At 44.4% G+C, this 26,491-nt stretch overlaps 2 long non-coding RNA genes across 5 annotated transcripts in view; one reads left to right on the top strand and one right to left on the bottom strand.

Moving 5' to 3' along the window:
• The window catches only part of LOC307218882, a 173,771-nt gene that overhangs the window by 128,695 nt on the left and 18,585 nt on the right, over positions 1-26,491 (top strand). Inside the window, exons 3-4 of one of the 4 annotated variants that reach the window (XR_013840071.1) lie at positions 5,483-5,563; positions 21,223-21,335. The exons of 1 other annotated variant lie outside the window; for it this stretch is intronic. This is a non-coding gene — a long non-coding RNA (uncharacterized lncRNA). Of the gene's footprint in view, positions 1-5,482; positions 5,622-7,339; positions 8,394-21,222; positions 21,336-26,491 lie in introns of those variants that run through there. 2 more of the 4 variants (XR_013840072.1, XR_013840073.1) reach the window with 2 other exon arrangements.
• Positions 68-25,367, bottom strand: LOC307218939. Its single transcript, XR_013840161.1, has 3 exons — positions 25,251-25,367; positions 1,823-1,899; positions 68-235 (listed from the first exon to the last, which is right to left on the bottom strand). It is a non-coding gene; the product is annotated as an uncharacterized lncRNA (long non-coding RNA).

Here is a 26,491-nt window from a genome sequence, read left to right as displayed (position 1 = left end):
ACCATCATCGTTTTATTATTTATACCCCACCCATCTGACTGGGTTGCTCCAGGCACTCCGGGTAGCTTCCAACATACATAAAACATAATAAAACATCAAAACATTTTTTTAAAACTTCCCTATACAGGCCTGCCTGCAGATATCTTCTAAAGGTTGTATAATTACTTGTTTCCTTGGCTTGGGGATCACATAACTCCATACCCTCCAACATTTCTCTGATGAAAATAGGGGTATCCTAAGGAAAAGGGGGATATTCCAGGATCAAATCAGACACAAGGACGGCTTCTGTAAATCCAGGACTGTCCGTGGAAAATAGAGACACTTGGGGGGTTTGCAAACCATAAATGTGATTGCTGCGTCATTCAAGAGTAAGGGATTATTCACTATGACTCCCAAAGCATTTGAATGATTTCTCAGAAGATTGAGGCTGTTTTATGCTAACACGTGACCTCAATGAGCCACTGGTCAAGGGGGGGGGGGTTAAAACAAATCACCTGGGTCAGGTATCAGAGTTCTACATATTGTGAGTAGAATCAATATGCAGCTACAAAATGGTAGCTAATTGTTGGCAACTGTCACAAGATCAGCAGCATTTTATTGAGCTGGGGGATTTCAAACTGTCTACCTTCTGGGAATCCTGTCCACATTTACCTGCACAAAATATTTGAGAAGTCTGGAGTCTGTGCTAAAGTCCATAGCCAGTTCATTGGTCAAGTCTATTGGATCAACATTATCATCACCACCCACAACAACTAACAGTGTGATCATGATTATGTTGAGTCAGAACAGAAGTAAATTCAGTAGAACCAACTCCCACTAACAGGATTACAGCCTAAAAGCAATTGAACCCTCTTTTCTGGGCTACGGGGACATCAGTAATGAAGAGCAAGCTATCTTTTCGGGAAGCTTTCTGGCATCACTGATCTTCTCATTGAGGAACCAATGATAGGCTTCCAAGGAATCTCAGAGAGCTTTAAAGTCACTGTGATGTATGAATGCCAGGATGATGTGTCCTCTCCCTCTTCTACTGCAACAGCCTAAGTAGTGAAGTGATAACAGACTCAAACTTGCCCCAAATATGAGTCTTCCTTCTGACCTTATGGACCATAGTCTGGTTCCATGTTCCAGCTTTTTTTGAATGCAGCAGGAGTGATGCAGCTGTTGGGAACTCATAGAAAGAACACAGATCTGGATTTTTTTTTTAACCTAGAGAGAGAATCATCACAAAGACATTGACTTTGTAACAGATTCCATCATGCACAGAAAAAGCTGTAGGGAACTCTGAGATGGATGGGGAAAGAGCCATCCACCTAGCTGGCTGATCAATGTGAAATGCTGTTCAAAAAAACATGAAAACTATAAAACAGAAGAAACTTGCATACATCACACATGTGCTGCAATCTCTGGCAAGGAAAAGCAAAACAAATAAAACAATCTCAGAACAAAGAGAAACTGCAAGAATTTAGAAAGGCTCTTCTTGCTTCAAGAAATGTTCTGCTGACCATACCCTTTAGAATAAGCCCACCATATTCTGTATCTTCTGCTTTGGAATAGATATTCAAAGGTTCCATCTTAAATGGGTTTGGCTTGCTCACTGCGTATTTTACTTGTGTATACTATATCACCTTTCCCTTGCGCCCAAGAGTCCAGATTGCAGAATTAACCAATAAGGATTAGTTCTATTTATGCACGGATGTAAGCAAACATCTGCCCAATTCTATCTGGTTATTTTAATTTTCTTCCCCCCTGCCCCGCAACAAAGATGACCATCTGTTCTGTCATCAGCACTGATCTCGCTCTAGAAGCGAAATCAAAAGATCACCTGCCTAGCCACGCATTGTTCTCCCTTAAGCGCAAGCAAAACTCCAGTGGCATTCATCTATAGCTGTGAGTGTTGACCTGAAAGACAAAAATGTTTAGATGGTCACAGAGCAGCCAGAGGTGCAGCTGAAGATGGGGGGGGGGAGGACAATTAAAATGTTTTACATGTATTCTAAATTAGAAGGTGTGGGGAGGAGGAAATACTCTGTCAAACGTTCATTCCACTCCATGAACGATAACACGTTTATGTAAAAATGAATAGTAATACAAATAAGAATACACTTCTGTTATGTAAAGTAAATGTGACAATTTCAGCATGTACATAAACAGCTGGTCATATGTTAACATTGGTTCCGGACTCTACCATTTCAGACTAAAAGGTGGGGATGGCATGGTAGAATTCTCTCTCTGAAAACATACATAGAAAACCAGATATCAGGAATTAGGTGCCTGAGCTAGTTTTCTTCCTGAAGAGTTTTTTCCCTCTCACGAAGGAGCATTGAAAGACATGATTCCCTCAAAGTCATCTGAGGTGCTAGAGTCCTAGAAGAATTTTGCTACGCAATAATGCTGATAATCAGTGCTAATTTTCTAGAAAACGTGGTGATGGAACTCACCATGAACGCCTCCCTCATTCTCTTATAATGGCAGTGGCGCCCACCTGAGATGTGCCGGAACTGAGTTCCTGTGAGTCCCAACTGAAAAAAGCCCTGCTGATAATGCTGCTTTTATAAATCAGGACCGGGACCAAAACCTTTAACTATGTTGGTGAGCTTAAGAATGTAGTTTTTGGTGGGCTGGTTCACACATGCGCATTCATTGAGTGAGGTGTCACGCAATGACCAGATATGTGGCTTTGCTATCGCAGGAAGCATTTATTTTTAGCACCTACTGTCATCTCTCTACAGTATGAGATGAGAGATCTCTCCTCCCTTGATCAATTAACACTGAATAACTCTTAGCCATATGTGTGAACTGCCTCCATTTAAAAAGTATTCTCTCTGTGTATGCATTTCTGCGTGGCAAAAAAAGATAATTGCCAGTAAGCTGTAGATCTCTAAATAAGCACCAACATATTTAACATTTTTGTTGTTGTTATATTATTATTATTATTATTATTATTATTATTATTATTATTATTATTATTTACAAAGCACCGTTCAAGGATTACACAGCCCTCTCTCTGCAGATGGAGAATGGGCAAGTGGTTGTTAATCTCAGTTCCCTCTATCTCACATCTCCCTCTGCTGCAGCCAGGTGGAATAGCTGCTGACAGGTGAGCTATTGGCACAATGCAGCAGCAATACCCTCCTGTGCAGTTTCATATTTTCTAATATGCTGGCATAGTCACTGCCACACGTTTTTCCAGGGTAGATTTTATTTATATATTTTTTAAATTTCTCTTCTACCATTTCTCCAGTACAAGGGCAACTTACAACAATATAAAAATCAGAGAACATCACAGAGAACAATAAAAATGCATTAAATTTAAGGTTCTCACAAGAGTTTAGAACAGTGGTTCTCAAACTTTTTTTCTCTGGGCCGCACTTTCAGAATAAAAATTTGCTCACGCTGCACCAATTTTTTAATTGATAAGAAATGTATTGGAAAACAAAGAGAAGCAACTCCTAGTCGTGCTTGATTTATAACATAGAACACGACTAGTTTATAACATGATCATGAGACATCCAGAAAATGTAAAACAATGCAGCTTCTGTACATAATAACATGAATCATTCCCAAAAATTAAAATTGATTGTCCTTGAATCTTCCTGCCATACTCACTGCTTCTGATTTGATCCTGGAATGTCCCTATTTCCCCCACTAGTGCCGCTGCTAAACTGGGAGAGACTGCTAAGCTGATGTTTCTCCTGAGCAGTTGTAGCTGTAAGGGAGCATTCTGTTGCTTCTCCATGGCCGCCGCTGCCAGCATCCTCCGTTGGGCAGCTCGTAGCAGCTGCTGGAGAGCGGGCAAGGAGGAAGACAGGTTGCGGTGGGAATGTAAAAAGGTGAAATGCTTCTGGGAGATGATATATAATGAGTTGAAAAAAATGTTGAAATATACATTTATAAAGAAACCAGAAGCATTTCTCTTGGGTATTGTTGGAAATGAAATAAATAGAAAGGAATGTAAGTTTTTTCTATATGCAGTAACAGCAGCAAGAATACTATTGGCCCAAAAATGGAGGCAAGAAGAATTACCAACGATGGAAGAATGGAGGATGAAATTAATGGACTATGCGGAACTTGACAAACTAACGGGAAGGATCTGAAACCGGTGGGACCAGAAATTTACCGAAGACTGGAGTAAATTTACGGATTATTTGAAAAGTATTTGTGATGACCAGACGACGTTTGTAGAGATGATATGTTAAGAGATGTAAAGGCAATATTAAGTTAGGAAATGCATAAGAAGTGATTAAGATGGAGGATTATCAGAGGTGCTGATGGAAGTTCAATAAGAATGTATTTGTGATAAATTGTGTGGTATGTTTTATAATTTTGTATGTTAAAAACCAATAAAAATATTTATTAAAAAAAGGAGGAAGAGAGGTTGCTACTGTTGCGGCCCAGCCTCGCACCATGTGCCGGCTCTGAGGCAGGCGAACCCTGGGTGGGAAGAAAGGGGGAGCGGAGTGGAGTGCAAGGAGTCTTGATTTTTTGCATTAAAAAATGGGATTAAGGGGTTTTCTCAGGATGGTGGTGTGTGTGTTGTGTTCCATTAGTGTAGTGCTGGTGGCCCATCCCTTCTTCTGAAAAGAAATACTCTGGGGAGGTACAAAAATTGGGGGCCAAGGAGGGTCAGTTGTAGAGGAGTGAGAAATTTCCCTCTTTTCATCTGAGGAATGTTGGAGGGTATCCTAGCGCTGACCCTGTATTATTTGCCAATTCTCTTAAGGAGCTGGTATTTATATTTCATTTGTCGCAAGAAGATTTGTGTTCTGCTACATTTTTCTTTGGAACAGAAACCCAAGGAACTATTTATTATGTCAAGTAATCCATTCCCTGTTCAAGTCGGTGACTGAACTCCCATTGACTTGAATCCATCTCGGTTGCAAGCACCCTCACTTTTGTCTTCCTAAAGAGTTTGGCTCCGTGTGCCTATATTTATTTTATGTCACACCGTCAGAGATCTTCTGTCTGGAAGAGACTGCCTGGGCTATCCAGACTGTTCTGTTATTACAAGCTTATCATTTCTTCTAATCTCTTAAGTGTCTTATTTTGTCATCCTGAGAACATTGTGGTTGGCACCTCTGTAACCTTCCTCCTTTGACAAACTAGTCTAGTGGGTAATATGCCTTAAAAACAGGATTTTTCCACTTCTGGCATTCAAGTTAAATTTGCAGTGGTTATATTACACTTCATTAATCTTAAACCCCCTTATCGCTTCCTTGTTACTCTTCGTATTTGAGCAAATGTGTATATTGTGCAAAAACATTTATCACAGCCATCCAGCAGGCAGGAGACTGGATGTAAGGGTGGGTTAAATTAAGTGTTCTTTCTCAGGAAGAATGGGCCGTTGTTTTGGTTCTATCTTCTTGCTTTTAGAACTGGATCAATTGAAGGGCAGCTCTCGCGTCAGCAGGGAGAAAGAGTTCTAGCTTCAGTAACATAATTTAAGAGTATTGCAGTAATAATTATAATCTGGGCTTTTTTTCAGCTGGAACTCTCTGGAACTCAGTTCCAGCACCTCTCAGGTGAGCGTCATTGCCATTCTGTGAGACCGAGGGAGGTGTTCATGGTGAGTTCCAGCACCTCTTTTTCTATAAAAATGGCACTGATTATAATCTCGTTCTGTAAGGTAAAGGTAAAGGGACCCCTGACCATTAGGTCCAGTCGTGACCAACTCTGGGGTTCCGGCACTCATCTCGCTTTATTAGCCGAGGGAGCCGGCGTACAGTTTCCGGGTCATGCGGTTAGCATGACTAAGCCGCTTCTGGCGAATCAGAGCAGCGCACGGAAACGCCGTTAACTTCCCGCCAGAGCGGTACCTATTTATCTACTTGCACTTTGATGTGCTTTCGAACTGCTAGGTGGGCAGGAGCTGGGACCAAGCAACAGGAGTTCACCCCATCACAGGGATTCGAACCACCGACCTTTTGACCGGCAAGTCCTAGGCTCTGTGGTTTAACCCACAGAGCCACCTGCGTCCCATTTTGTTCTGTAGAGGCAAACAAATCAGTTTCTACCTCACCATTTGTTACATGGCACAATTCCAAAGGAGGGAAATATCCCCATGACTCTTAGCACCCATTGCAGCAGCATTGACACCTAAAGGTTGTGGAGAGGACAAGCTTGCATCACCCTGTGCTTCCATCAGTCACCACTGGAGCTGGAAAGAAGTGGGAGCAACAAACAGTGCAGCTACCTGAATGAGAAGCCCTGCTTCCTAAATCCGTAGGGGCTGGTCCATTAGAATAAATGGAGCCCTGTCCCACCAACCCCAGTCTGTCCTCAGCCAACCCTCCACCTGCAATTGCCTTCTTGCTGACATCCAGCCCAGGCAGTGGCCCTGCCTGTCAGCTTCCCCTTCCATTGTCTTAGTTCTAGTAACAGATAGGTAGCCGTGTTGGTCTGCCATGGTTGAAACAAAATTAAAAAATTCCTTCCAGTAGCCCCTAAGAGACCAACTAAGTTTGTTATTGGTTTGAGCTTTCGTGTGCATGCACACTTCTTCAGATACACGTCTTAGTGTTACCCCTTGTAAAACTCAGCGGGGAGGAGGATATGGGTGAGAGTGAGCATTAGATAGATGGCTCTGGCCCCTCCTTGTGTTGGGCACGAGCCCAACCATTGCTGCCCATGAATGAAAACGCCAAGTGTTGCACCCACCTGATGGAACTGCTACCAGCAGCTCACTGCTGTAAAGAATAACCCTAGAGCAGTGGTTCTCAACCTTGGGTCCCCAGATGTTTTTGGCCTACAACTCCCATGATCCCTAGCTCACAGGACCAGAGGTCAGGGATGATAGGAGTTGTCGGTCAAAAACATCTGGGGACCCAAGGTTGAGAAAGGCTGCCCTAGAGGGTGCCTTACCTTCATGGTAAGTTCTAACCTTGGGGTTGGAACAAGGAGAATCCCTGCCTCTATTGAAGGAGGGGTTAACCCCTTCATTGGGAGTGGCATGAAGGCTGTGCCGTACAATTATCACAGAGCAGGGCTGCACTGCTGGCTATGCTCCTACATGTGAACACTCATGCATTGGTGTGGAGTAGACATCTCGACTGCACTAGACTAGGCGTGAGCAGCTGCTTCTATGCAGCCAGCAGTCACGGTCAACTGGCTTCACCCCAGCATTGACCATGCTCTTGCCCCCACCCCTGGGCACCCATGCGGAAGTCTGAACTGCCTGCTACTAAGAACAGCCTCATGGAGACTGATAATATTCCTTGGGCAATATGCCTGGGCTAAATCCGCAGCAAAGTACTCTTTGCCGTTAACTTGCGCAACCTGAGGAGATAGAGGCCGGCTCTCTTGAGCAGCTCCTTCTTGTGAAAAGATTTCTTTATTTTTACAGGCCCAAGGAAGGGACCAGGCACCAGAATCATTCTAGTGTGCATGTGAACACACTAACAAAATGTTCAAAAGGCATCCTTGACAACTCCCCCAATGGCAAAATAGGGACAGAGGGTTTTTGTTTACAAGAGACAAGTGGAAAGGTAAATAGGATTAGCTGTGTATTTATTTTACAATTGGATTTTTATTGGTGCAGGTATCTGGGGAGCACCTAGATTTTAAAGTGCCAGATTCTTTCCTTTTTTCAGATCTGAATTTTGGTAGTGCGTATTGCAGCATGATAAGATTTGCCATGTATGGAATGGAATTGAAATAGATAGCTTGGGCTCTTGAGCCTCATTGAAATGCTCAGCAAACTGTCGGCGAGGAACTGGTTTGCACCACAGTTTATAACAACTTCAAAAGATTTGTGGTTGTGCTCTGATTGCATCCCATTATACTTAATATAACCTTCAGAATTACTTTTTACCATTACTCTGGACAATTTTAGGTGCAGAGAAAAGTGGCTCGTTCGGATACAGTATGCTAATATTATATATCTCCGCATTTGAGATATTCAAGCAAGCCATTTCACATATAAAGGGAAAATTGCAGCAAGTATTTATTAAATATCAAGGCTTAGTTTACGGGATGCTCAAGTTGGGACAATTTCGCTGAAGAAGATGTGCAAGGAAATAGAAGGATGCCTTAATAAAGGGATGTTGAAATGGCAGTAGAGTTAGTCAAGCTACAGTCATAGGGCACCTTATCTAATAATACCTTTGACCTGTGGAGAAAAGGGAAATGAAGGATTATGTGATAGCCAACACCCTTCTTAGACTTCATCTATGCTTAAAAACAGAGGCCTTCACTGGGGATGTACAGTGGTACCTCGGGTTAAGTACTTAATTCATTCTGGAGGTCTGTTCTTAACCTGAAACTGTTCTTAACCTGAAACACCACTTTAGCTAATGGGGCCTCCTGCTGCCGCCGCGCCGCTGGAGCACAATTTCTGTTCTCATCCTGAAGCAAAGTTCTTAACCCGTGGTACTATTTCTGGGTTAGCAGAGTCTGTAACCTGAAGCGAATGTAACCAGAAGCATATGTAACCCGAGGTACCACTGTATTGTTATTTTGTACCCCCTCAACTCCTGTGCAGAGAAGCCTCCTGCAATGCTCTAAATCCTGCACTGCTTAGAGTGGGTGGGGGCACCTGAGTGGAGGTCCAGTTCCTCACATTTTGAGATTGTTTCCAGTCCTCTCATGAGCATAAGTTCTTGTATGTAACAACATTCTTATTTTAGTTCTGGGTTTGCTTGTTTTTCAATGCTTATGAAGGATGAAATTTCCTAACATACTCAAAATTCCCTGGTGACATAAACCAACAGGAGATACAACCATGCTATTATCTAGCTGTTGGCCATACTAAAAATGGAATGCCGTTTCCATTAGCTCACCTGTTCTATATTCAAATGGTCCAGATTCAATCCTTGGTGTGTCCAGGTGGGTCTGGGAGGAACCCTTACCTAAAACTCTCCTATGACAGGTGGATCAATAGTTTGATTTAGTAAATGGCAGCTGCCACCTCTGTACCAACTTACTTTCTAATGTTGCTTTTTTGGAGCTATATTATTTATTATTCTATTGTTCATTATTGTATTATTAGGTAGGCTTCTATCTATCAGTCCTAGAGAGCTCATAAAAAAAGTAGTAAGGGGAGAGGGGAAGCTTTTTCTTCCACCTCTATCCTGCAAGTATATTTTGTACATAATCACATGATTTCCATTTGTGAAGGAAAAATAATTCTTCCAATCTTGGTAAAGCGACCCGAAACGCAATACCTCAAACAAAAATTGCTTTGGCAGTCTCGTACTCTGCATCCAAATCTCCCCTTCCTGTTCTCTTGAAGGGAAAACAGGTGAAAATAATTCTCAGAAACTTAGATATAGGTGACACCTGTAAAATTAAATAAGAAGATTAATGGCTCTATTTCTTCAGGCTGTTGGGAAACCAGCCAGGGAAGCAGAACATTCATCCCTATGTGGTGCCATTGTCCTCATACTACCTGAATATTGGCTGAAGCCCAACAGGGTAATTTTAAACAGCACGGATCTAGTGCCTCCATTTGCTTCAGAAGTTTCTCTAATAGTTAGGAGTGCTTCTTGAAAATTCCAGTAATTGGTTTTGACAAAGACTTATGGCTTATATAATCCTCCTGCAAATAATATTATTGCTGGAGCATAGAAATACAATTCTCCTCTCGTTGAAGCTAAGCAATTACAAAGAATGTGATAAATTTTTAGAGTGGGAAAGTTGTCCTTTAAAAAGAGGAAGAAAAAGAAATAGCAGTGGTGAAATATCTGCAGTGTGGGGTCAGCCTGTGTGAATGCTCCATTTAGACTGGTATTCCTCACAGAAATACAGCACCTATTAATTATAATTTTGCCGGCATCAGTGAAGGGGTGAATGAATGCAGAGTGCAGTTAATTCCAGAGCATAGCAGCGGCTTTGCTAGAAAATCTTGTTAAAACTGAACCATGGTTCAGGCCAAACTAGACTTGGCACAAGATAGCTTTTGCTATCACACCGTCTACTTTTGCTAAGAATAGCTCCTGGATCAAGGTCATGAGGTAGAGGGAAGTCTTCCCTGCTTCCACATGCTCTGATTCATATACCGTATTTTTTGCTCTATAAGACTCACTTTTTCCCTCCTAAAAAGTAAGGGGAAATGTGTGTGCATCTTATGGAGCAAATGCAGGCTGTGCAGCTATCACAGAAGCCAGAACAGCAAGAGGGATTGCTGCTTTCACTGTGCAGCGATCCCTCTTGCTGTTCTGGCTTCTGAGATTCAGAATATTTTTTTTCTGGTTTTCCTCCTCCAAAAAGTAGGTGCGTCTTGTGGTCTGGTGCGTCTTATAGAGTGAAAAATACAATATATACAGTGGTACCTCTGGTTGCGAATGGGATCCATTCTGGAGGCCTGTTTGCAACATGAGCAGAATGCAACCCGCGTCTGCGCATGCGTGGGTCGCAATTCGCCGCTTCTGCACATGCACGTGACGTCATTTTGTGCATCTGTCCATGCGCGTCTGTCCATGCGCTAGCGGCGAAACCCGGAAGTAACCTTTTCTGGTACTTCCGGGTCACCGAGGGACACAACCTGAAAACGCTCAACCTGAAGCAAACGTAACATGAGGTATGACTTTACTGGATTTTTTTAAAAAATAAAATAAATATTGGCCCAATTTATTTGGTCCTGCTAAATTTGCATGATCGTTTCCTCCAGCCTCCTATGACACTGTGTGCAGCTGAAGTTCCTTTCTCTCTAACAAAGAGCTGGCAGTTCCCTTTGCAATTGCAGATATTTGCAAATCTTACCTGGGGATCTCTGCAGGTTCCTGCTTCCATCAAGTGATCCAGAAGGGAATTGCCTCTATTCTACTGTTTGAGCTCTATCTTATCATGTATCATGTATTAGCCTTTTTATGTCAGCTATTTGTCAACAATAGTATTTATTTATTCTCTCTTATCAGCTACCTAATTGCTCTGCCATGCTGTCTGTCTGTCACTCTGTTGTCACTGTCACAAGGGTGCCTTGTTTTGTCATGTCAGCTATCAAGAAGGGAACTCAAGGATCACTTGTAGATAGGTGGGAAGGGAAGCTGTGCCTTGAATTCAGCAAGATTAAAACTCTGTGGCTGAGCTAGACAGACGGGGAAGATGTCTGGAAGATTTTGGAGATACCATGTATGGGACTCCTGCAGATGTGGGTGTTTCCCCCCCCCCCAATGTTTAAGAAAAGTTTAAGAAAAAAAGTTTAAGAAAAGACTCGAGAGTATACCCTACACAAATCCAGAGTGGAGTCCATAACATAGCTGTCAACTTTTCCCTTTTCCTAAAAATTATGATATATGTAAACTGCTAAAGATGAGGTAAAATGAAAATCAGATGGGGGGGACTTGGGGAAGCCCACCTAACAATGTTTAGAAAAAATAAGGATAAGACAAGAATTTGTTTGTATTGTTTGTTTTTCTGTTTGTGTTGTTTAGTTGTGTTATAAAATGAATTAAAAAATTGGGGGGGGGGCCTTTTCCCTTTTCTTGTGAGGAATCCTATTTGGAATAAGGGAATTTCCCTTTAAAAAAGGGAAACGTTGACAGCTATGGTCCATAAGATGATTGGATGGCACCTTGTATGTCTCCTTCTGGTAACTCCTGCAGCCAAGCTGGTGCCAGATGTATTGCTCTGCTTTCCTTTGGACCACATCAGTGAGTCTGAGAGGCGGATCTTGTCATCTGTGCAGCCCAGGACCTCCATACACACTGTCCAGGTATGCGCCCCAGGGAAGTCACTTCAGTGCTGCTAATGCTGTGGTATGACTTCACCCCCGGAGGAGCACTCTATTGTATCTTGAGACAGACAGGTGCCTACAACAAAGTTGATTGCTACTGATAGGGATCATTCCCAGAAATTGGGAAACTTATGCAGAAAATGGGTGTGGGAATGTGGTGTGGCATGTGATATATTTTTACTTCTGAAAGTAAGCAGGTTTGGCCCTGTAAACTGCCAGGTTGGGGGAACCACCTGGAACACATGTAAACTGTTATTGGCACTCTGGCTGTGTCCACACTCTTACACTGAATTTTGTGCTGGGTTTTTCATCCAAGTTCATGTGGCATTATCCAAAATGCATATGTTTCTGTACTTTGTTACAGAATGCATGGTTTCTCAAACCAGCTTCACACCAATTGGTTCCTGGTGTGTACACAAACGGAAATGATTGAAGCCATGCTGATGTGAACAACTGACAGTGGGAGAGCTATGAAACACACGGAGGAGTGGGGAGACAACTGAGCTACAGTCTTCAGAGTGGTTTGGCAATCAATCCCTTTTCCCAGGACACCCTGGTAATTGTAGCTGCATAAGGGGAAGCCCCGTTCCGTTCTCAATGAGCACGGGACGACTTTGACCAGTGGTACTGTGGCCCATATATTGCAGCAAAATACTGGCCAAGGTTTTTCCCAGTATCCTCGCTCTGCGATGGGCTCATGGGAAAAAGCTATCCCATGAGCCCTTGCTGCATAGAGGACAGGGAAGCCTATATAAAACTGCTTCCCCTGGCGCTCACAGCCATTTTGCTTTGAGAATTTCCCGCCTGCCCACCATCAGGTTAGAACCTTCACTGAGCAGTTTTGGGTCACTGGTTGACAGAACCAGAAATGATTTTTTCTCTCTCAACCTGATTGGCACTTGGTTGGGGGGGGGGGGTTGGCCTTTCAGTGAAATTATGGCCTTCCTTTGTTAGGCGGAAGAACATGGTTTGTATGAGGGCAGAAATGGCATTGGTCAGGATCAACATAATATGGGGGAGCCCATAGGGGGTCTGAGGGGAGGAATGATCACAGCAAACCCAAGCATGGGTTCGGTATCTGCCTGTTTGGAATCTGCACCCTGGCCCCCAGGTGAGGCCTTGCTTGCTTGGCTTGCACCACGGCAAGGTTCAACACTAGCCAACTCCCATGGCACTGGTTTGGAGTAGCCCAAACCCAGCAGATCCACTCCATCAACAGGGGGCTTGTGGAATGGTGAACTGATCCTGGGACCCAATGCCATGCCAACCCTTGTCCTGCCTGCTGCTGTCAACAAAGATTTGGCCTGATTTTATTCCGTCACTGTTGTACACCCTGGTTATTTTGCTGCACTCATGGGTCACATAATGCGCCTGCCTGAGCAATAGAGGTTTCCTAACAACTCTCAGCAGCCCTAACAAAATACAGGATTCTTTGGGGAAGCCATGACTGCTTAAAGTGGTGTGATACTGCTTTTAATATATTGTGGGACCTTACTCTATTTTTGTAATCCTATATCAAATCTTACTGTCTTGTTGCTAATTTTCCCTCTAAGAAAACTTAACTTTTGCCATGGCAGACTGTGAATTTTGTTGAATCGCCTAGTGTTTATTCCTTGACTGTACACATAGAATCATAAAAGGTAAAGGTAAAGGGCCCCTGACTATTAGGTCCAGTCATGGCCGACTCTGGGGTTGCGGCACTCATCTCGCTTTATTGGCCGAGGGAGCCGGCGTAAAGCTTCCGGGTCATGTGGCTAGCATGACTAAGCCACTTCTGGTGAGCCAGAGCAGCACACAGAAATGCCGTTTACCTTCCCACCAGAGCGGTACCTATTTATCTACTTGCACTTTGGCGTGCTTTCAAACTGCTAGGTTGGCAGGAGCTGGGACCGAGCAACGGGAGCTCACCCCATTGCGGGGATTCGAACTGCCGACCTTCTGATCAGCAAGTCCTAGGCTTTGTGGTTTAATCCACAGCGCCACCCGCATCCCTCCATAGAATCATAGAATTGTAGAATTGAAAGGGACCCTCAGGGTCATTTGTCAGACCCCTTGCAATGCAGGAATACTGCCCACAGCTATCCCTGTGTGAGTGGGTCAAACAAACCAACCTTGTGGTTAACAGCCAAACTCACTGACTCATTGCAGCACCTGAGGCTATGTGTAGGTAGGCAAGGACACATGGTAACAGCTGAATGGGCAAAACACCTGCAAATTTCAAGGAGAGATCTATGAATTTCAATAAGATTAGTGAAATTTCTCAGGAGGGTTGCTTTCTCAAAAGGAATAACGGTTACTCTGAATTTCCCAGTTGTCTGGGGAACTGGGAACACAAAGCAATGTTTTTGCACATGGAAAAGGCACATAGGTACCTCAGAACAACGCACTCACTACCAGTAGAGTGATAGGCTAGTCTATGAATCTTGAACTATTTAATAAATAATCCAGTTTGCTTATTTCACTGCTTATACTTAAATGAAGGATAGCAAGCCATTTCTACGATGCACCATTGGTTTCAATATCAGCTGTGCTAGGGTGGGGGAACCACACAATTACCTTCCTTTGCCACATAGGAGAGGGTTATTAATCTGGTCAGTTTAATGATTCTTCTGTCTCGCATTGGTTATAATGTATTATAGCTCTTGAAATTCAATGTGTAAATTAGAGTACAATCTAAACAGCTGAAACCCAATCGATGGATTCACTGTAGGCAGCCGGCAGTGAGCGGTATTGTTCTTTAACTCAAGCCATAATTATCTGAATGTCAGAGATCTCTTAATCTTGAGCTTACCTTGCTTGTGTCAGGGTATGAGGCTTGTTTACCACTGGAGTTCCTTGCCCCCAAACCATTCAAAGCTGTTGTAAGGAATTGTTTTACACACACACACAGAGAGAGAGAGAGAGAGAGAGAGAGAGAGAGAGAGAGAGAATGTAGAAATATTGCAAAGATTAATATTCTAAACTGAATGACAGCTCCCTGCTTAAAACTGGAGGCGCCCTTTGCGTGGACGCGCGCAGCCCTAGATCTGGAGCGGCCCCATCAGCATAGGCTTGGCTTTGCCTTCCCTCAGGTGGGATACCTGGAGGTCCCCGCCTACGTCAGTCAGGTGTCCAATCCCACTTGGGGGAAGCGTTGCCAAGGAGACCAGGCCAGGTAGGGGAGTGATTACCTGCCCACACAATAGAGGGAGGATCTTACCTGGGAATCCTCACTTGGCTCCAGAACTTCTCCTACCCTCCCCACACTCAGTTAATGTCTTCTTTTGCAGGTTAACAATTCTTCATAGGTTTTGTAGGTTAACTTTTCTTCACAGGTATGCAGGTGCTGCTACGTTAAGGTCGCTGTTAAAGGGCCGGAAAGGAATTTCCCTGCATTGGCAGGTTTCGCCTTTCCCGTAGCAAATGTCACAGCTTTGGCGGTATCAGGCCTTGGGAGGAATCCTTTAGTCCATCTTCCTCTTTGCGGCGGCGATACCAGGGTTCCCCGTTAAAGGGGTTTCTGAAGGGAGGCTTTGACCGTACGCCGAAAGGTCGTCATTGCTCTCCCCTGCGGCAGCGGCGTAACGGGGGCGGCTATCTCTGCTTGAACATATGTTCTCCAGAGCCGGCCCATCCCCCCCCCACACACACACACACTGGATAACCCTGAAGCTCCCCCCGGCTGGGGACTGGGGAGAGAGAACGCCCAATGCCTGAGCCAAGGTCTACCCACATTTGAAATTTAATAAAGTTGTGGCCAATTTAATCCCATAGCACGTTGTCTTGAGTCGTTATTACACATGACAGGGGGGACCGCTCAGGATCTGGGGACTCCGCCTGTCCACGCAAATTACTGTAGTGTGGCAATATTTTCCCAAGGATATGAGCTGCCTATTTTTAAAGAAAAGAGACAAGGCCTTTAATAGCAAACAACTGAGGCTTGCTCACACTTTGCAGTGAACACAGGTTCAAAATATCTCTACACATTTACAAGTGTTTATGTGAAAGAGTATACACTTCTTGATTTGTACAGCTCAGCTGTTGTGTACATAGGTACACAAACTGTGCACGCATTTAGCATGTGGTGGTGTTTGCACACTATTTTGTACCTGCGTGCTAATTGTCTGTACCTGTGTTCAGGTGCTTACCATCGTCCTTGCCACTTTTGAAAGCGGACATAGATGTGGACCAAGGTGTTGGTTACTGACCAGTCTGGCATCAGTCCAAGACCTCAAACATTTCTCCGATAAAAATAGGGACATCCCATTCCATAATGATAATTTTACTATTTATACCCCACACATTTGCTGGGTTGCCCCAGACACTCTGGGCAGCTTCCAACATAGATTAAAAACATAATAAACCATTAAACATTTTCTTTTTTTAAAAAAATTCCCTATACAGGATTGCCTTCACAAGGCTTGGGAGTCAGATAACTCCACACCCTCCAACATTTCTCCAATGAAAATAGGGACATCCTAAGGAAAAGCAGGACATTCTGGGATCAAATCAGAAACTGGGACGGCTTCTCTAAATCAGGGGTTTCCCTGGGAAATAGAGACACTTGGAGGGTCTGTCAATCTGGCACCTGCTACAGCCATCCCCTAATTCACACCATACATTTCAAGAACTATGGTACCACTTTAAACAGTCATGGCTTCTCCCAAAGAATTCTGGGAGCTATAGGATGCTGAGTTGTTAGAAGGCTGCTATTAGTCTCCCAGAGATACAGTTTCCAGAGTTCCCTGTGAAGAGAGATAGATTGTTAAACCACTCTGGGAACTGCTGCTTTTGTGAAACAGGCTTCCCAGGTAGATAGAATCGTACATTATAGATATAGATAGAAGGGACCCTGAAAAGGTTACCTAGTTCAACCCCCTGCCAATGCAAGAAATCTACTTCTGCAGCTTCCTTGATAAGTGGCCATCCAGACTTCACTTAAAAACCCTCCTTGATATGCTCTGCTTAAAAAACTCTAACAAGGAGAGTCTTACAATCTATCACACATGAATTTCTCCCCCCAGCCCTTTGTGTTTTGAGCCCATTGGTTGCAATGATGTTGTCTATTGGTTTGAAATGTGCATTGCTTAGAGATTTATTTATTTTTATGTGTGTATCTAAGTATAGAAGCTGTCGGCATGTGCCCACCCCCCAGAAACAGCTTGGGGTCTCAAACCCTCGAAGACATGTGAAGATAGGCTCCCAGTGGATTGAGCAGATGAAACCAGTTGTGGGGCCAATGGTCAAGAAGGCGGCTATTGCTCATGCTTCAAAGGGAAGTGTGGGGCAGATAGGGCTCATCCACTTGGGAGAGTAGCCCATCTAGGAGAAGGAAACTCTGACTCTAAACCACCACTGCCTTGTGGGATAGCTTCAGGAGAAGAAAAGGCTAAGGAGGAAAGCCTACACAAATCCAGAGTGGAGTCCCTAAGATGGTTGGATGGCACCTTGTCCACATCCTTCTGGCAATTCCTGCAGCCAGATTGGTGCCAAATGTATTGCTCTGCTTTCCTTTGGACCACATCAGCGAGGTCCGGGGTGGAGGCAGGGGACCTTGTCATCTGGGCAACCCAGGACTCCCATACACATTGCCCAGGCTTTCACCCCAGGGAAGTCACTTTGGTGCTGTTACACAGCTGCTTGACTTCACCCCCACCCCCCGGAGGTGCACTCCATTGTCTCTTCAGACAAATGGATGCCCACAACAAACGAATAAACTTTTGTTCAGGGAGATTAGTCGTCTCTGGCTATTTCATTCATTCTGATTTGTTTGTGAGGAGTTCAGAGGATATTGCATCAACACAAGGGTTATCATACACTTTTCAGTGCATTTTCCTGCCGTTTTCCTTATCGCCCAAAGTCTTGGGAAAGTGGTTTTGTTGTGCAAGCAAGACCTCCCAATCACCCATAATTGTGCAACTTGAAACTACTGCTAAGTGATTGAATCCTCCCACTGGAAAACAGAGGCAGTCTGGAAGCTTTCACTGTTAAACTTGTGGTTTACTGATAAAACCCTTTGATCCTTTTCACATGTACTGCTGTCAACCCAGGTGTCCCCCAGTTTCCTCCCCAGCTGTTGACAATGCTAACTTTTAGATGGTTTATTATGAAGACTTTAAAAGCCTTGTGTTTATTTATTTATTTTGGATGATTGAGCTTTCCTTTTTATCTAATCACAGTCTGGTTTTAATTGAAGTTCTGCTGCCTGTGCTGATTGAAAAGTACAGTGGTACCTCGGGTTAAGAACTTAATTCGTTCTGGAGGTCCATTCTTAACCTGAAACTGTTTTTAACCTGAGGTTCCACGTTAGCTAATGGGGCCTCCCGCTGCCGCCGCGCCGCCGCCACGCGATTTCTGTTCTCATCCTGAAGCAAAGTTCTTAACCCGAGGTACTATTTCTGGATTAGTGGAGTCTGTAACCTGAAGCGTCTGTAACCTGAAGCATCTGTAACCCAAGGTACCACTGAAAATAAACTGAACCATTTTAGAATGTTTGGGTAGCAGAGTTGGCCCAAGACATTTTGGAAGCAGAGGCAAACCACACAAGGACACCCCACTCTGGTGAAGGTGACACCTGTGGAAGAAATTTTGCTTTGTCTGGTGGGGGGGGGGCGGGGAATGCAATACCAGACTTCTAAAAACAGCTCCAATACATGCTACTCTGCAGCCTTCCTCTATCACAAAAAGAAGCTCACAAAAATAACTTAACCTGACTAAGACATCAAACACTTAACAGGTGCTAAATTGCCCCCATCATGCCTGTCCAAAGCACATAGTTACTCACTTACTCTGGCTGTGGAATACATTAAACCAGGGAAAATAAATATTTTTTGTCATTTCAACAGAACTGAGCACACACACACACAAACGAAGGGCACACATACAAACTGCAGCCAGAACCACAACAATAAGAAGTGCTTTGGGACCAGAGTTGAAGCATGCATCCCAATCCTATCCGCGTCTATACATGCCCCAAGACAGGTTTTGACCTTATGCACTTTTATATCTTTATGCGCCCCCTTGCCCAGATTTTCCGGAGGTTTGGGCTGGGTTGTCATCAATATGCTGATGACACCCAGCTTTATCTCTTGATGGACAGCCACCCTGTCTCAGCCCTGGACACACTGACCAGATGCTTGCAAGCTGTGGCTGGATGGCTGCATGGAAGCCAGTTGAAGTAAGACAGAGGTCCTCTGGGTGGGTTGGGATGACATGGGGTCGGGGGGCAACTCCCATCTCTTGCAGGGGCTCAGTTAGTGCCAGCGCCTTCTGTCAAGAGGTTGGGTGTAACCTTCGACGCCTCCCTTTCCATGGAGGCACAGGTTGCAGCCACAGCAAAGGTGGCATTTTCCCATCTCTGCCGTTTCAAGCAGTTTGCCCCTTACCTTTCTCACCCTGATCTGGCCACAGTGATCCATGCGACAGTCACCTCCAGGCTTGGTTATTGTAACTCGCTCTGCGCATGGCTGCCCTTGAAGCTGACCCAGAAACTTCAGCGGGTGCTGAATGCCACAGTGAGGCTCCTTACGGGGTCCTTGCCGCAGGATCACATTCATCCAGTGCTTTACCAGCTGCACTGGCTCCCAGTGGAGTACAGGGTTAGGTTTAAGGTGCTGGTTTTGACCTTTAAAGCCCTATGCGGCCTAGGACCCTCGTACCTACGGGACCGCCTCTCCTGGTATGCCCCATGGAGGACCTTAAGGTTCACAAATAACAACACTTTGGAGGTCCCAAGCCGCAAGGTGGTTAGATTGGTTTCAACTAGGGCCAGGGCCTTTTCAGTACTGGCCCTGACTTGGTGGAATGCTCTGTTTCAAGAGAATAGGGGCCTGTGGGACTTGACATCTTTCTGCAGGGCCTGCAAGACAGAGCTGTTCCGCCTGGCCTTTGGTTTGGACTCAGTCTGACCCTTATGTTTCCCTTATGGTTTTGATTTATGGGCTACTATTAAAATGTGGCTGCATTTTAAATTGTATTTTAACCCATATTTTAATAAACTATTTTTTTGTTAGTTTTTTGTTTGTTTGTCCCCCTCCCCCATTATATTTTATTGTAATTTTATTGGTGTTAGCTGCCCTGAGCTTGGCTCTGGCTGGGGAGGGTGGGGTATAAATATTTATTGTTATTGTTATTGTTATTGTTATTGTTATTGTTATTGTTATTGTTATTGTTATTGTTAACTGGAACCAGATTTCAGAGTAATTAGCTGGGCTTACTTCTGAGTAAAGGCAGCTAAAAAAACCAAACAAACCATCCAACTATAAATCCAGAACACACTACACCCCCAGCTGCAAGCAGCTGGATTATTTCTAAGTAAATGCAGGTTTTTAAAACAAGCATCAAAAGACCTGTACTTCTCAGTCTGGTTTAAAGTAACTCCTTGTTGCAGCTGTGAGCACAAGACAAATGAAAGCCCGGGAATAAAGAACCAATCAGAAGAGCCAGGAGGCAGTGGCGAACCAGCCAGGAGAGCCGAAAGCCAGGAGAGCACTGAAGAAGATGTGGCTTGGTCTTTTGGCTGCTTCTGGTCCAGCTGCCGCTGAAGGCAGAGAAGGGTAGGCCACAGGCCTTGCACCGATGCCATTTTGGAGGCGATGACAACAGCTGCTTCAGTGCCAGAAGGAACTGGTGAAGCAGTCACCTTGGCCTCCCAAATTGGTGCCGAGGTCACATGCTTCAGAAGCAGCAGGCATCTTTGGCGATGCAGCAGCAGCAGGCACAGTGGCAGAATCTGCTGTTCCTGGATCCCACCAAGATTCTGCCACTTGAGGCAACTGCCTCAGACTGCCTAATGGTAACGCTGGCCCTGTTTAGTATCTCAAAGATAAAACCCTTTATTATACCTAATTTTTAAAGCTAGCTCTCTCTCTCTCTGAGTGTGTATCACACACACACACATCTTGGGCTGTTCATGTAAATTCCAACAACAACAACAAAACTCAATACAGAGGGTCCAAACAAAAATGAACAAAACACAGCAGCAACAAAATACCTCAGTTTTAAAACCCAGAAGAGTCAAATATATTTGCCTAACAACGTTGGCATCCAGGCAGCCTTCTCTGGGGAGGGAATTCCCCAAACGGGGCTGTACCACTGAGACACCTTTGTCTCTGGTCACCACCTATCTTACCTCAGATGGCAGGGGATAAAGGAGAACTTCCAAAGGCAAATTAGTATGGGAGTAAGTCAGTCTTGTAAATAAGGCCACCGAAATGACTAGCCTATAACTTCTTTTTAACAATCCCAATTAGGAGCTGGCAGAGGAAGGACAGGAGCCACATTTCTATGCTCAATCTCCTGCATGGAACCTGATTCACTCACCCGCATGCAATTTTTGGTCGCTTTTGTCTACCAGACTAGAGCTTAAATTCACAGTTGGAGTAGGCATTCTTTTCCTATTTGTAAGTACTGTAAATTGTTGGCTCCAGGTTCTCTCTTTAGTCAAAAGAGAAAAATGCACACAACTATAATCACAACTGGCAAAACCTGCAATGCTGGCAGCAGTCAGTGACAACAGCTGCAAAGCCAATGATATTTGCTTCTAAATCATGCCCTCTCTTTCCTTTCATTTTCAGCCCTGTTTTCTGTGGGGAAAGTGACTGTTCCGTCCTAGATTCCAGTTCATTCAAGCAAAAGGCTACTCTTTTTTCTACCTTGGCTCAATTAAAGCACCTTATTGCAGCATTTATTTGGGAAGCAAAGCATGCAGTTTTATTTACAGCACAATTAAACACCGGTACAATTACCAAAGTGGGGGAAGAAAGCTTATCATTGATACTAAATTATTCCTAATAGACTTTGTTAGTCAGTAAATTGTTGTTAAGTGGGTATAACACTTCATTCCAATTGCCATGATATGCAGATGTTCTCCATCTTTAATGCCTGGACTGCACCAATAAAATAACCCAGGATGGGGGAGAGGGCAGGGAGCAACCAAATGAGTGACTCCCCCAAGTGTTTCGAATTTGAGCAGAACTGCACTTAGTCCGAGGGACGCAGGTGGCGCTGTGGGTTAAATTACAGAGCCTAGGACTTGCCAATCAGGTTGGCGGTTCGAATACCCACGACGGGGTGAGCTCCCATTGCTCGGTCCCTGCTCCTGCCAACCTAACAGTTCGAAAGCATGTCAAAGTGCAAGTAGATAAATGGGTACCGCTCCGGCAGGAAGGTAAACAGCGTTTCCGTGTGCTGCTCTGGCTCACCAGAAGCAGCTTAGTCATAGGTAAAGGTAAAGGTACCCCTGCCCGTACGGGCCAGTCTTGACAGACTCTAGGGTTGTGCGCCCATCTCACTTAAGAGGCCAGGGGCCAGCGCTGTCCGGAGACACTTCCGGGTCACGTGGCCAGCGTGACATTGCTGCTCTGGCCAGAGCCAGAGCCAGAGCCAGAGCCGCACACGGAAACGCCGTTTACCTTCCCGCTGGTAAGCGGTCCCTATTTATCTACTTGCACCCGGAGGTGCTTTCGAACTGCTAGGTTGGCAGGCGCTGGGACCGAGCAGCGGGAGCGCACCCCGCCGCAGGGATTCGAACCGCCGACCTTTCGATCGGCAAGCCCTAGGCACTGAGGCTTTAACCCACAGCGCCACCTGCGTTGTCATACTTAGTCATACTGGCCACATAACCCAGAAGCTGCACGCCGGCTCCCTTGGCCAATAAAGCGAGATGAGCGCCGCAACCCCAGAGTCGGCCACGACTGGACCTAATGGTCAGGGGTCCCTTTACCTTTACCTTTACACTTAGTCCCTGATATGTTTGTACCCTGTTTCACTCCCATCCAGCCATCCTACTATTTATTTCCTTACATTTTGTGCTCTCCTGTTCCTCCATTCTTTCTTTAGGTCAAGCACTTATGTTATACAGGTGGCATGTATGCCTATTACACCAGAAATTAAATAGGCATAGTAATCAAAGATTATGCCTATGAGAGGTTGTCTCATTCTGTCTCATCTTCATCTTTGGATGGACTATCCTATGCCTGTTTCCCATGACACCTCGGTAATTTTAGGAATAGAGAATCCATAGAGGAGCCACTATATATCATACTAGCACATCTCACAAAGTAGTTGTAAGGCTAAAATGGCATGGGGACCATTTATGCCATCTTGCTTTCCTTGGAAGAAAGGTGTGTTATAAATAAAACAATGATTGTATTCAACTTCCCCCTTCACCTTCCCAAATCTGCTCCAGAGAGTTGAGAAGAAACCCATAACATATATGGGGACACATGGGCAGCAGAGCGGGGTGGGTAGATGGAATTCTGTTGTGCAATGTCAAGGAGCCAAGCGAACCACAGGGCAGGCACACACACGAGAAGCACGGAATGCAATTAGCTGTTTATTAACAGAAAATAACAACAGAGCAGAATCCTCTGGTTCATATTAATCCAGCTGACATTGCTGAAACTGACCACTAGCTCCACCTGCCTCTTTTAACCTTTCAAGCAGATGAAGGCTGCCTTGAGGGTGTGGACTTCTGCTCTGGACCTGTCTGGCCTGTTGCTCAGCAACATGCAGAACTCTCCTGGGGTGGGTTGTCAGTGGGGTAGGAGAGCCAGCAGGACTCGGACTGTCACGCTCAAATTGCAACTCCCAGCCTCTAACCCTGTCCTGGAAGGCCCTCCTTCTCCTGACCCTTCTTGATTACTCAACCCCCCTGTATCTAGCACCTCCCTTCTCCAGGCTGCTCCTCAGTGTCCCACCACCAGGATCTGGGACCTAAGTCACCATCTTTGGATCCCTCTCTTGGGGGCTCCTGGGCAGAGGGCTCCCACCACTCTTCCTTATCCAGCCAATTCCTGACGTCCATGCAGAAGGCCTTGAGGCAATGGAACAACACTGCAGGTTACAACCATTAATTCTGATTCTATGAATGCAATTAAATTCCTTCTAAACTCCTTAGAAATACAGATCTGAGTTGGATGTTCCAAATTTGCATTGATTCCTGTTTTAGGTATAAATCAGTGGAAATTCTGTGAATCCAAGCGAACTTTCTTAACGGGCAGAAATTTGGCTAAGACTCTTCCCACCCCATCTCCATTCTCTGAGCAAGACTCTCCCCATTTAGTTGACAACTCAATGAAAAGGAGCTAACTTGAAAGGGGGACATTTTGGTACAATGCTGCCATGACATCACTATTCCTTTTACCAACACTTAAGGTTTCCTTCGTGGAGCACTTAAATCTCTAAAACATTCTACAAGCCCAGCTTATAGTTATCATTGCCAGTAACGGATGTATACAGTACTCACCATCTGGGTGGTATAAATCAAGGCATTCTCTCACACCTACACTCAAAATTAATTATCATATCATTGATCTTCCTTCTGTTCCGGACCAGTTCTCCCAAATGCCTCCATATGTTATATGGCACAAAACAAACCAAGCTTGAACAACATCTTAATATCTCCAGGCTACTGATTAATCTGGGTTATGGCATCTATAAAATTTGCTCCCACCAACGCAACCACTACAATTGCACACATCTTTCACGTGAAGTTCTTTATTTAAGGACCACTACGTTCTCACATTTCAAATCCTGCTTTCTCCATACTAAGCTTATTCCCAGTCCCATCTGCTCCTTATCTTGTCTCTTTTTTAAAAAATAAAAAATTATTTTATCCACTCGCATATGTCGCACCAAGGTGGGGAAAATAACAGGAGAAAATAAAACGAACCAAAAACAACGTTGCTGTTAGGATTCTTACTGCAGGATGCAAGAATGAAGCTTTAAAGACACAGAGTGTCTTTGCAGGGCTGACCCACCCATGAGGCAAGGTGAGGTGACTGCCTCAGGTGGCAGAATCCACAAGGGCAGCAGATTCGGCTTTCAAGGAGTGCACTGCAGTAGCAGGCAATACACTCCTTGGAGGCTGGATTTGCTGCCTCCTCAGTAGCCCCCTAACCCATGTTTTTGTCCCCTCAAAGAATTCTGTGCACTGTAGTTCACCCCTCAGAGAGTTACAATTCCCAGAAACCCTTAACAGTGCCCAGAATTCTTTGAGTGGACAAAAGCAGTCCTTTTTTTCTTAAAAAATGTTTAGGGGTACTCTCATTTTCCTCCTCATATTGAAACACTGCCCCTCAATGAGGCCAAACTCAGATTCACAAAATGTTTAGGGGTATGTGTACCCCTGCGTCCCCCCAGAAAAAAAGCACTGGACAAAAGCATGCTTCAAATGTGCTTGAGAAGTATAGTGTGTACACAGCCAAAGTGGTTCTACAATGCTGGGGCAAAATTGGCACAAACGATCAGGATTTAGACTATTATGAGGAGTTGACTAGTATGATGTACATCCACAAAAACATGAAATATAAAAAGAATGAACATCTGTGGCGATGAATCAGTACTGGGCACTTGGCACAATGAGGAAAACGTACTCTACACATCCTGTTTTGTTCCAGGAAATGTTCCAGTTACAAAGGTTTATTTTTTAAAAAAATATATTAATGTGATGATTATTCAGTTGTACGGCGAAGTCTTTGGTCATTAGTACAGGCACAGAAACATTTATATTAAGATCCAAAGCTAGCATTTCAATTATTAACCTCTAACATTGCTGGGTAGCCTTCGATTTCTCGAAAGCATTAGAAAAAATCTCACTCACATAGCGAAGGCATCAGTTGCTGTTGTTTTAAATCAAAACCATAGAATTTCAGAACCCTGAGGATCATCTAGTCCAACCCACTGCAATGCAGCTGGGATCAAACCTGCAACCTTGGTGTTATCAGCACCATGCTCTTGTTGAAATTGCAGTGTCCCAAGCACAGCGGAATGATGAGGAGTACGTGCCACATACTCTATATTACTTTATTTACACTTCAAAGCTGGTAGATTACAGAGAAACATCTTGCCTCTGCCGGAGCAGAGAAAGCATCCTCTCTCCTCAAAAGCACGGAGAGAACTCTGTGTGAACAGTGAAAAACGGGGAAACCAGTGTACGTCACATCCAGTCTCCTTTCCCGTGAGAAACTCCAACAGCACAGACTGTGGAATGTAAACACCTGTCTCGTGACAAGCACTTCGCTGCACAGTGAAGAGAGCAGAAACCAACATCCTCCCCCTTTCTGTGAACATCACTGGGCAGCGTGTTCGTACAATATCAGTACAAACCCAACTTCTGCACATAGGTACAGTGTTGATCCCTTGATACAATCTTGGACAATACATCAGCAGGAATTTCATTACCTGGCATATAGGACACCGTTACGAGTCCCTTCTGAATACATTCCCTAGCATGTTGCACCTTCAATTGCAAGTGCTTCGTGCTTTGCTTACAACCTTCAGAATTCAGCAAAGCCAAACATGCTTTGTTGTCCTGGTAAACCTGGATTGGACATTTGACAGGAATTTTCATGTCTTTGCACAATTGTAACAACCATTCACAATCTTTGAGTGAATAAGACAGTGCATTCAGTTCAGCTTCACAAGTACTTAAGCTAACTGTTGTTTGCTTCTTGCATGACCAATCAAATAGACCCTGATTGTACATATAGCAAACTCCAGACGTACTTTTCCTGTCTGTAGTGTCACTTCCAAAACTTGCATCTGCAAATATCTCAAGACCACCAGACTTCTGATTGTTAAATCTCAGTCTGTAATGCATAGTGCCTTTCAAATACCGCGCTATGCGTTTCAGAGCTTTCCAATCCTTAACAGTAGGATGTTGACTTGTCTGCTTAGCAAATTACAGCTAACAGCAATGTCTGGTCTTGAACATCTGGCAATGAAGTTTAGCTTGCCTAGCACACTTCTGTACAGTGTAGTGTCAGAAAATGCTTATTCAGTGTCATCTACCTGATAACCTGTTGTCATCGGTGTGTCTAGAGGGTTAGCATCCATCAGGTT

Source organism: Podarcis cretensis, assembly GCF_951804945.1.
Source record: "Podarcis cretensis genome assembly, chromosome: 6".
In the NCBI taxonomy this organism is placed as follows: Eukaryota; Metazoa; Chordata; class Lepidosauria; order Squamata; family Lacertidae; genus Podarcis; species Podarcis cretensis.
This window is presented reverse-complemented; position numbering and strand designations above follow the sequence as displayed.